Genomic DNA, 12,424 nt, shown 5'->3' on the forward strand with positions numbered 1-12,424 from the left:
ATCACAAAGGAAGGTTATCATAATTGTAAGGCAGGCTCAGGATTGCAAACTCAATGACATTTCAGTATGCATTTAAATTGGCTTCAGGGATGCCCGGGTGGCTTGGTATATTAAGTGTCCAAGTCTTCATTTTGGCTCAGGTCATGATCTCAGGATTGGTAAGTTCGAGCCCCACATCATACTCTGCACTGACAGTGTGGAGCTTGCTTGAGATTCTCTCTCTGTTCCTTCCCTGCTTATGTGCTTGTTTGCTTGCTCTCTTTCTCTATCAAAATAAATAAATAAACTTAAACATTTAAAATAAATCAATAGATAAATAAAGTGGCTTCATACATGTCGTACAAAGCAAAGCTCAATACAAAGTTACACAACCAACAAGATATAACCAGGGATAGGAAGTTAACAAACCAAATATGAAGTCGGTCCATGAGCGTGTGATTGAAATGGGGCCTCTATTTGGTCTGGGTCAGCTCTTGGCACTTACTGCTTCTTATGTTCATGCAGTGGAGGGTCTGTTGTGGTCAGAGATCACTTGGGCAGGGCCTTCAGTGGCAGTTGCTTTTGTGATATGGTCACAATTGACAGGGTCAGCATCTGGAGAGTCTGATAGTTTGCTGCAAAAGTTCTCCCTTAAAAAGTTAAAAGAGTTTAATCAGTCTTGGCCTTTTGTAGGCCTCTGGTTTTGCTGGTTGTCAGTTCTGAGTGTCTTCAGCCTGGGCTGGTTTTGGACATATCTGGTCTTAGCTGCAATGTCCTTGGCTGTTTGCATCGCTGCTTGACAGGGGCCATCGCTTGGCATGAGTGACTCCATCTTGCTGTCTACAACAGCAAAGTAAATACCCTAACAGAGCACAGTCACATCAGGCATTTCTTCTTTGACCATTCCACCACCCAAGGGGTTCACCGATGCCTCTCAGCTTCTCCCAGGTATTGCTGGCTTCCCCTTCCTCCTTCAATCTGACCTTTACTCATTCCATCCAGAGGGGAGAAAAAAAAAATCTCTCCCTTCATCCAGTGCAGAGCAGCTCCCCTTCCTTCACATCATGTTTCCTGCTGGCACCAAGCTCCGAGCCAAGGGGGGAAGGAGCACACAAGCAAGACTTCTAACTGAACGAAGACCGTCTCTCCCTAGGAGGATTTCTGGTGCCAGCTATTCAAGTCCTAGTAAAAAATTAACCTCACTATGCCTACAGTGACAAATGAGAAATAAAGCAAGAAATATTTTCTCCATTTCCTCCTCAGTTGCTCCTGAACCTCAGGCTCTCTGCATCCACTAACTTGGACACTCTTCCTACTTTCTCTTTCTACATGCAGTCATTTTATTTCAGGGTGATCAGAGTTCCCCCTCCCTCCTGCCTCCCTCTTTCCTCCCCTCCCTCCCTCTCCCCTCCCCCTTTCCTTTGTCCTTTCCTCTGTTCTGATAAGAGAGCTATGGAAGTCCCCTGCCAGGAAGAGTCACTTAAGACTTTGTGTCCTTTACAGTGCTCCCTGGCAGCAACAAATATTCATTACTTGTTAACGACTTCTTGCCCAACATGATGTGGGTTTTATATTCACATGCATCCTCTTATTTAATTTTCTCTATAATCACACGAGAAGTATAATTATCCCCATTTGTATATATATGAGAACAGTGTTTTCATGAATTACCTGTTCTAAGACTGTACAGCAAATTCAAGACAAAGTAAGGATTTGAACCTGACTTTATCTCCAGGGATCGGAAAGTAAGTTAGTTTGGTTCCTCACTACTTTCTACTATTTCAGCTTCTCTCCCAATTTGTTCCTGGGTCTTCGGCTTGAGTGAAAAAAGAATTGCAGCTGTGTTAATGTGAGCACAACCACCAGCATGGCATCTCTTAAGTTACTATGAAAATTTAAATCTTTGAACATGCCTCATATTAATCATCCTTTTTATGCAGTTCTGTATACAGAAAGCACGCAAAACACCTAACCAGTTTATCTTTGTTTTTCCATTTCCTAAGGACTTTTAGAGCATATCTTATATTGCTCAAGTAGTTCAGACTCCTTCCTCTCTGTTTTCACATCCATTCTCAATATATCCTTAAAACCCTACAGTATTAGGTCCTCCAGAGAAACAGAACCGGTAGGATGTATGGAAATACACAGATTGATAGATAAAAAAGGAGAGAGGTTTATTTTAAGGAATTGGCTCACATGATTTTATGGAGGCTGGCAAAGGCAAAATCTGTAAAGTACGCTGGCAGGCTGGAGACCCAGGGAGGAATTGCCTCTTCCTAAAATATTTTATTTTATTTTACTTTATTTTATTTTATTTTATTTTATTTTATTTTATTTTATTTTATTTTATTTCATTTCATTTCATTTATTTATTTATTTCTTTATACATACATACATACATACATACATACATACATCCAAATTAGCGTATAGTGCAATGATGATTTCAGGAGTAGATTCCAGTGATTCATCTCCTACATATAAGACCCAGTGCTCATCCCAACAAGTGTCCTCCTTAACCCTTGCCCATTTAACCCGTCTCTCCACCCACAATCCCTCCAGCAACCTTCAGTTTGTTCTTTGTATTTAAGAGTCTCTTATGTTTTGTCCCCCGCCTTGTTTTTATATTATTTTTGCTTCCCTTCCCTTCCCCCCTCCAGAAAATTGCCTAATTTTATGTGGCTTACTTTTCTATGTTCTTGTTTTGAAACTCTTCTGTAGATTTCTAAAATGCTTACTATAATTTAACACATAGCTAACTAATCAGTTTCAATTTTTTCCTCAAAGTCAGCACTGCTGAACTGTCTTCCATTCCAATCTGAAGCCTCTACTATTGTTTATTAATTTCTTTCCTGTTCATTTTATCCGAACTCATTTTTCAGAACGCTTATTACTAGATTATGGGACTTCCTCATTTGATTCTACTGTTTTCTTATTTCTTCTCTCTTATTTTCAGGGTTTTTCTGGTCTTTTGTTTTTGTTTTCTAAGGGGTATCCTCAACATTACCTGCCAATCTATTGTGGAATCTTTTATATCTGTTATATTTTTTATTTTCGAGAGCTCTTTCTTATTCTGTGAATGTTCCTTTTTCTGGTATCCTCTTTATGAATGCAATATCTTCTCTCTCTCTCAATTGTTTTTCAGCTTACTGCATTGTCCTGATCCTTCCAGAACTCTCCTGTTCCTATCCATCTTCCTCGGTTTCTAAGATTTCCTTAAATGCCAGGTGATTCTTGATTGTTCACATTTAAGAGTCAGTCTCTACAAAGCGGGTTGGAAGTTCTGTGTGCATGGTTGTGCTTCCTCACCGTGTGGGTTTCACCAGAGGATGATAAGGATTTAGTGGTAAAAACACTAAAGGGCCAGTCTATGTAGGATGTTTTGGGGGTTGGGGAGGTATAGTTCACTAACAAAAGGAATCTTCCAGTCTTCAGTCTCAGAGTATCATCTTGCTTGCCAGCATCTGAGTGGAGTGGTGTGAGGTGATGTTGCAAAGGGATGAGGAATGGACTATTACTGCTGTTATGCGGATACTTGGTTCATTATCCCTGTTTTCCATAGATATCTCACCCTTTCTTTAGCTGCCTGCTGTCCTGGAAGCACTGATAGTGTGAGAATAGTGGAAGGTTCTACAGGGTGGGGGTTGGGAGTCTAGGTGTCTAACTGCCAATTAGACAAACTTAAATTTCACTCAGTTCTCCATGCCCATGCTCCTGCCTTCAGAGGTACCAGGTGGTTCCAGTTCTGAGGCGACAAAAATAGGGAAATAGAATTTAATTTTCCTCTTAAGTTTTCTAATTTATGTTTTATGGTGAATGGAAAAAATATAACACTCCTCGGTGTGGTTTTAAGTGTACATAGAGGAAATATTTAAGACCATTATAAACAGGAAGAGCAAGCAATGTTATAGGGAGGTAACTTTTTTTATACTTCACTTGGACTGGTAAACTGTGATGTTAGATGTAGATAACATATATCTAAAACAATCACTAAAATGATGTACAAAGAGATAAATTCAAAAGCACAATTGATGAATAAAAATAAAATTAAAAAATGTTCAAGTAACTCATTGGAAGGCAAGAAAAGGAAAACCAAGAATTAAAAACAGAACAAACAAAATGAAAACTAAAATGATAGACTTACACCTTGACCTATTAATAAACACACTCAATAAAAGCTCTATACCAATTAAAAAACCGAGATTGGCAGAATGGATGAAAAAAAACAAGACCCAACTATTTAGCCTGTAAGAAACTACTTAAAATGTAATTATATAGGCAGGTTGAAAGTGAAAGGATGGAAAAATATACATGATGCTAACTTTCATCAGCGGAAAGCAGGAGTGACTATATTAATATCAGATAGACTTCAGAGCAAAGAACATTATAAGATACAGAGAGGCACTTTTTAAAAAAGTTTTATTTATCTATTTTGACAGAGCAAGTAGGGGAGGGGCAGAAAGAAGAAGAGAGAGAAAGAATCCCAGGCAGGCTCTGCTCGGTCAGCATGAAGCCTGATGTGGAGTTCAAACCCATGAACTGTGAAGTTGTCACCTGAGCCAAAACCAAGAGTCAGATGCTTAACCGACCTAGCCACCCAGGAGCCCCTGGAGAGGGACATTGTATAATGTTATGTCAATCTACCCTAAAGACATAGTAATCCTAAATATATATCCACTAAACAATAGAGATGGAAAATATATGAAGCAAAAATTGGTAGAACTGAAAAGAAAAATAGAAAAATCCACAAATATAGTTGGAGACTTTATTCCCCCTTTCTTACCAATTGTTAGAGCTAGAAAGATCAGTAAGGATATGGGAAAAACTCAACACCATCAAACAATGTCTAATTGACATTTATAGAACACTCTATCCAATAATAACAGGACACATATTCTTTTTAGGTATTCATAGAACATATACCAAGATGAAGCAAATCCTGAGCCATAAAATGAAATCAACTTTTAACGAATTGAAATCATATAGCATGTGTTCTCTTGACCACAATCACAACAGTATTGAACTAGAGGTGAACACAAGAGAGACAGGAACATTTACAAATACTCAGAAATGTAATAATATACTTCTAAATAATCCATGTATCAAAGAGGAAGTCCTAGGAGAAATTTAAAAAAATATATTAAACTGAGTGGAAATAAACATGCAATATATCAGAACTTCTGGGACACAGCTGAAGCAATGCTGAAGGGAAAATTTATAGCACTAAATATTTATATTAGACTATATTAAAGGAAAAATATTAAATCAGTTATATAAATGCCCACCCCAAGAAACTGAAATGAAATGAAAGCAAAATAACCCCAAAGGAAGAAGAAAGGAAATAAAGCAGAAATCAATAGTATTGAGAAGAGAAAATAATAGAGAAAATCAATGCAAATAAAATAGCTGGTCCCTAGAAAAGTTCAGTAGCATTTACAAACCTCTAGCAAGACTGACCAAAAAAATAAAGACACAAATGACCAATATTAGGAGGACTGGAACAAGAGGTATCACTATCCATCCTACAGATCTCGAAAGTACAATAAGAGGACACTATCAATAACACTACATACAGACCTAAATTCGCCAAGCTAAATGAAGTGTACAATTTTTTTTTTTTAAAAAAACAAGCTACTACAACTCACCCAATGAGAAATAGATAACTTTAATAGTTCTATGACTGGGGCGCCTGGGTGGCTCAGTCGGTTAAGCCTCCGACTTCGGCTCAGGTCATGATCTCACGGTTCGTGAGTTTGAGCCCCGCGTCGGGCTCTGTGCTGACAGCTCAGAGCCTGGAGCCTGTTTCAGATTCTGTGTCTCCCTCTCTCTCTCTCTCTCTCTCTGACCCTCCCCCGTTCATGCTCTGTCTCTCTCTGTCTCAAAAATAAATAAATGTTAAAAAAATTAAAAAATAGTTCTATGACTATTAAGAAAATTGAATCCGTAATTAACATATTCTCAAAAAAGAAATCTTTAGGCCCAGATATTTTCATAAGAAAATTCCACCAAATGTTTAAAAAAGAATTCATGCCAACTCTACACAATGTCTTCCAGTAAAGAGGACTTTATTTATAAAAAGCTTCCAATTTATATAAAGCTAAAAATAGCCTGATACTAAAACCAGTGACAGAACAACAACAACAAAACTACAGATGAATATCCTTCACGGATATGGCCCCCAAAATGCTTAACAATAACTATGAAATGGAATTAAGCAGTATCTGCAAAGGATACATGACCAAATGGATTTCGTTCCAGGTATACAAGCCTGCTTCAATATCTGAAAATCAATCAATGTAACCCACTATATTGATAGACTAAAGAAAAAATAGGTCACATCCTATCCATTGATGCAGAAAAATCACTGGACCAAATTTAACAAATACTCATGATTAAAAATCTCAAAAAAATTGAGGAGAACTTCCTTAGCCTGATAAGGTCATCTATAAAATACCTACACTTAACATCATTTAAAAAAATTTTTTAATATTTATTTTATTTTTGAGAGAGAGAGAGAGAGATCGTGAATGGGGGAGGAGCAGAGAGAGAGGGAGACACAGAATCCAAAATAGGCTCCAGGCTCTGAGCTGTCAACACAAAGCCCCAGGTGGGGCTCGACCTCATGAACCATGAGATCATGACCTGAGCTGAAGTTGGATCTTCAGCTGACTGAGCTACCCAGGTGCCCCACTTAATGTCATTCTTCGTGGTGAAACACTGAATGCTTTCCCTCTAAGAGCAAAGCAAAGATGTCCACATTCACCATCCCTATTAAACATGACATTGGAACGTCTAGTCTGTGCATTAAGACAAGAAAAGGAAATTAAAGGAATACAAATTGGAAAGGAATAAACCTGTCCATATTTGCAGATGGCACGGTGGTTTGTGTAAAAAATCCCAAGGAATCTCCAGAAAACCTCTAGAACTAATAAGTGAGTTCAGTACGGCCACAAGATAGAAGACCAGCAAACACAAATAAACAGCATTTCTATGTACTAATAATGAGCTCATGGACATTGAAATTAAAAATGCAGTATTATTTAAAACTACTCAAAAAGAAAAACCCACTTAAATCTAACAAAATATGTGGGACCTGGGTCTTAAAAACTTACAACACCAATGAAAGAAATCAAAGATCTAGATCACTGCAGAGACATCCCATTTTAATAGATTGGCAGACTTTGTATACCAAGCCAAGGTCTATTCTCTCCAAATCAATATAGGAGTTTTAACTCAATGATCAAAATTGCAGTAAGATTATTTGTAGATGGAGAAAAGGTTGGTTTCGAATATGTATGGAAAAGCGAAGGAGCTAAAATAGCTAAAACCATTTTGAAAAAGAAGAATAAAATGAGAGGAATTCGTGTACCCGATTTCAAGACGTCATATAGCTGCAGTAATCAAGACTGTGGGGTAGTCACAGAGGACTAGAACCTAGAAATAGATTCACATAAATATGCACAACTAATTTTGGACAAATGTGCAAAAGGAGTTCAACGGAGGAAAGACAATGTTGTTAAAAAATGGTGCTAGAACAACTCAACATCTATAGGCCAAAAATTGAAATTTGAATTCACTATTTATACAAAACCTTTTTTACACTTTATACAAATATTAACTAAATTGGAGTATGTACTTAAAGGTAAACCATACAACTCTAAAACTTTTAGGTAAAAAATAAATACTAGCAAATCTTTGGGACCTACAACTAGGCAAAGTGTGCTTAAACTCGGCAGCAAAATCACAATCCCTAAAAAGAATTATACTTCATCAAAATTCAAAAATAAAACGTTTGATCTGGGAAAGACCCTGTGAAGAAGTTAAAAAGAAAATGACAGGGGTGCCTGGGTGGCTCAGTCGGTTGGGTGTCCGACTTCGGCTCAGGTCATGATCTCACGGTTCGTGGGTTCGAGCCCCGCATCGGGCTCTGTGCTGACAGCTCAGAGCCTGGAGCCTGCTTCAGATTCTGTGTCTCCTTCTCTCTCTGACCCTCCCCTGCTCATGCTCTGTCTCTCTCTGTCTCAAAAATAAATATTAAAAAAAATTAAAAAAAATGACAGACTGGGAGAAAGTATTTACAAATATATCTGACAAAAAATTAATGTGTGGAATATATTAAAAACTCTCAAAAGCCAACCTTTGAAAAAATCCAGTATGGAAATTAACAGAAGATGCGAAGAAACATTTCATCGAAGAGGCTATATGGATGGCAAATAAGCAGGGGAAAGGTGTTCAACTGTCTAACTATTTGAGAAATGCAAACTAAGACCACAATGAGCTATCAGTATACACCTAATGGAACAGCTAAAAGAAAACAGTGACCGTATCAAATGACTCAAGGAGACTGGGAAACTGAATTCCTCCTCCATTGCTGAGGGCAATGTAAAATGGTACAGCTACTCTGGGAAGCAAGTTGCATCTTTTGTTAACAACAACAAACTAAACATGCAACTACAATATGACCGAGCAATTGGACTCCTGGACATTTGTCCCAGAGAAAGGAAGAATTCTGATCGTGTGAAAACCTGTACACAAATAATTATAGCAACCTTATTGGTAACAGCCCCAAACGAGAAGCAACCTAGATGTCGTGCAACAAGTGCATGTTTAAATAACCTGTGGTGTGTCTGTGTGATGGGATATTACTTGGCAATAAAAAGGAATGAACTAGTGATAGAGACAACAACTGGGATGAATCTCCAGAGAATTATGCCAAGTGAAAAAGAACCGATTCCCCCAAAGTTACATAGTGCATAATTCCATTTATACAACGTTCTTGAAATGATAAAATTATAGAAATGGAAAATAAATTAGTGGTTGCCAGGGGTTAAGAAGGCGGTGGGGGTTGGAGAGAACTGGGTGTGGCTTTAAAAGGGCAACATGAGTGATGCTTTTGGTGATGAAAATATTCTATATCTTGAATGTAGGTCAATGTCTTGGTTGTGATTTTGCACAATACTTTTGCACTATGTTGCTCTTAGGGGACCCTGGGTACAGGGTGCACAGAAGCTCCTGTATTCTTACAACTGAATTTTGATATACAAGAATCTCAAAATAAAAAGCTTAATTTTTGTAAATTAAAAAGCTAAGTTCAAGAGACTATGTAGATTTAACGTAGAAATATATTTATTATGTTGTTTTCAAGGGTCAGCACCCGTATGAGTGAGCGGTCACGCGTTTCTGTCCCAAAGAGAACATCTCGCTCTTTCATATTGCTTCTTGGACACATCTTCTTCCCCATATCTTTGCCCAAACAGACCCTAGTCACTTCTGATAATTAAATATGCTAAAATATTCAATAATATTTTTCAGTTTTTCAAATGTTCTATTTACAGCATGCATTGATTTAGGCTATCTCTTACCCTCATCAGGATGTAGTACAGATTTGATGCCAAGTTTTCCAGAAACTATCTGTTTGTAGTTTAAAGACTAAGTATTTTACATATTTACTTATTTAAGAACTTTTTATAGAATTTAACACCTGGAAAAGTAGCTGTACTCAGGTTCTCCAGAGACACAGAAATAGGACGTGTGTGTGTATGTATGTTTGTAGGTAAGTATATAGGTGTTTATTTGTTATAGGGAATTAATTTACTTGATTATGGAGGCTGAGATGTCCAGGACCAAGTGTACTTCCAGTCTGAATCTGAAGGTCTGTGCACCAGGAATGCCGATGGTAAAACTATAACTGAGGCCAGATTTCTTCTGCTCACCACAGAACCAACCAATGAGCCAACAGACAAGGAAGAAGCAACTTAATTTGGAAAGCTAACAAACTGAGGGGATGGCTGACTGTTGTCTCAAAGAACCATCTGCCCTCTGCATGAAATCCAAGCTTCTTGTATGTCAGCAGAAGGAGAAGGAGGGGGTTGGAATGAAAAGGTGACTGACATCTGTAGACATCTGAGGAAAGTTATGCAACTTTGTCCTCTGTCATTTGGTCTTTGTGTATAGGAATCTGGTTGTGTCATCCCCGTAAATCTTAAGCATAGCATAGTTGTCTCTGTACATACTTCCTTATCTCCTTGAGCAGGGTAGGTTTTGGGTAGAGAGTGGTTTTTGCAAATCTCATCTGTAACATGTCTATGTGCAGGGCTAATCAGTAGTTTTTAAGTTATGGGTCACAGCGGCAAGGGAAATAGAAGCAATAAGGAGTCAGATATGCCAAATTTCTCTCAGTAACTTCCAGTCTGAGCTTGGGTGTGAAGGCAGAAGGCTAATGTCCCAGCTCAAAGAAGGCAGAATTCTTTCTTACTCAGCCTTTTATTATACCTGGCCTTCAAGTGATTGGTTGAGGACCACCCAGATTGAGAAGGATAATTTGCTTTACTCATTCGACACATTCAGATATATATATTTTTAATTTTTTTAATGTTTATTTATTTTTGAGAGACAGAGACAGAGCATGAGCAAGGGAGGGACAGAGAGAGGGGGAGACACAGAATCCAAAGCAGGTTCCAGGCTCTGAGCTAACAGCTCACAGGGCTCGACCCAGGACTCGATCTCACAGGGCTACGAGATCATGACCTGAGCTGAAGTCAGACGCTTAACTGACTGAGCCACCCAGGTGCCCCTCAGATATATTTTTTTAAAGTTTATTTATTTATTTTGAGGGGGCCTGGGCATAAGCGGGAGAGACGAGAGAGAAAAGGAGAGAGAGAGAGAATCCCAAGCATGGCCCATACTGTCAGCACAGGGCTGGATGTGGGGCTCGAACTCACGAACCATGAGATCATGACCTGAGCCTAAACCAAAAGTCCCATGCTTAACCGACTGAGCCACCCAGGCACCCCTCAGATTCAGATATTAATGTCATCCCTCACAGACCTACACCCTCACAGACCTACACAGAATAATATTAAATCAAATATCTGGGTACCCCATGGGCCAGTCAAGTTGACATGCAAAATTAAGCTTATATTGACCTTTGAAATAGAGTGAATGGTATGAATATCAAAAGAGGCACATCAATAGTAGAAAGTTTTTATCGGGTCATGAAAGAAAAGTCAGGCATTCCAGTGCATTTCTCTTAGGGCAGCAGGCAGGGAAAGCACTTCCTTGTCTGTGTTCACCCATGCCGGACCTCCCTACCTTGCTGTTCTCATATGCTCTTCTCCAGTCCTGTGACCTCACTTTCCCCAGGTCTCACCCAACACCTGTTGTCTTTTCCTTTCTAAACGTATTTTCTAGCTTCTCCTGCATACTCAGGATCTTTTCCAGGACTTCTCAGAGATTTGCATTTTGCGAGACTCCCAGCGTAACAAAAGCGAAGCAACTGTACTGCCAAGTCAGGAGTACAGAAACAATGGTATATGTTAAATATGTATGTTTAAAAATTTTTTTCGAGTTTATTTTGAGAGAGACAGAGGAAGCACATGTGCGAGCATGCAGAGAGACGGAGAGGGAGAGAGAGAATCCCAAGCAGGCTCCACATGCTGTCAGTATGGAGTCTGACATCAGTCTCGAAGCCATGAACCCGAGATTATGACTTGAGCTGAAATCGAGAGTTGGATGCTTAACCAACTGAGCCACCCAGGCGCCCCTAAATGTGTGTATTCAACAAATGAACGTTTAAACACATCACCTTACAGTGGACCTAATTCCTCTGTCAGTTGTACCCATCTCTCCCTGTGGCTTATGGGTGTCGTGCCGCTGGGAAGCTAAATGGCTAACCTCTAACAGCATAGTTCTTTGTGAAGGTTGAGCTGAGTACAAATGGTCCTGGCCTAATTTCACCTCTATTCAAGATTTCCTACACCTTCCCTACTTTTTTTCACTCCCTAATTTTTCTCAACTTCTTTACCTTTAGACATCTGATGAGCAGTTAGTATTCCTCCAGTGGACCTTCCTAAGCACCCACGCAGTTCAGCCCAGAGCGTGAGGGCCCAAAACATCCTGGCTCTTCTGGCAAGCACAGGCCCCAGCTCGGGTTTGCAGACCTCGTCAAACTGCGGGCGAAATGGTTTTAGAATTTCATTACTTTAATGTTACGCCTTTTACAAATAACTTCTCCCCTCTGAACTACAGCAGTATTTCCTTTTACAGGAGAAAATTGAAACTTCAGTGTTGGTCACACTTACGTGAAATTCACATTCACATTCAATGTGACAAGTATTTCTTTAAATGAAAAGTTTCACAGATGGTTTTATTGATTTAAAAAAGCCACATGTAAAATACTTAGTTTCTTTTAATCAGATACTTATTTTTTAGGGTTAAAATTTATTTAAGTGGTCTTTTTTTTTTAAATTTTTTTTTTTAACGTTTATTTATTTTTGAGACAGAGAGAGACAGAGCATGAACGGGGGAGGGTCAGAGAGAGGGAGACACAGAATCTGAAACAGGCTCGAGGCTCTGAGCTGTCAGCACAGAGCCTGACGCGGGGCTCGAACTCACGGACCGGACTGCGAGATAATGACCTGAGCCGAAGTCGGCCACCCAACCGATT

At 39.0% G+C, this 12,424-nt stretch overlaps 1 long non-coding RNA gene across 1 annotated transcript; it reads right to left on the reverse strand.

Moving 5' to 3' along the window:
• Positions 1 to 230: 230 nt before the first annotated feature.
• Positions 231 to 12,069, reverse strand: LOC115520274. The gene is made up of 3 exons (XR_003970745.2): positions 11,783 to 12,069; positions 485 to 629; positions 231 to 265 (listed from the first exon to the last, which is right to left on the reverse strand). It is a non-coding gene; the product is annotated as an uncharacterized LOC115520274 (long non-coding RNA).
• Between the last annotated feature and the right edge of the window lie 355 nt (positions 12,070 to 12,424).

This window comes from Lynx canadensis, chromosome C1 (assembly GCF_007474595.2).
Source record: "Lynx canadensis isolate LIC74 chromosome C1, mLynCan4.pri.v2, whole genome shotgun sequence".
In the NCBI taxonomy this organism is placed as follows: domain Eukaryota; kingdom Metazoa; phylum Chordata; class Mammalia; order Carnivora; family Felidae; genus Lynx; species Lynx canadensis.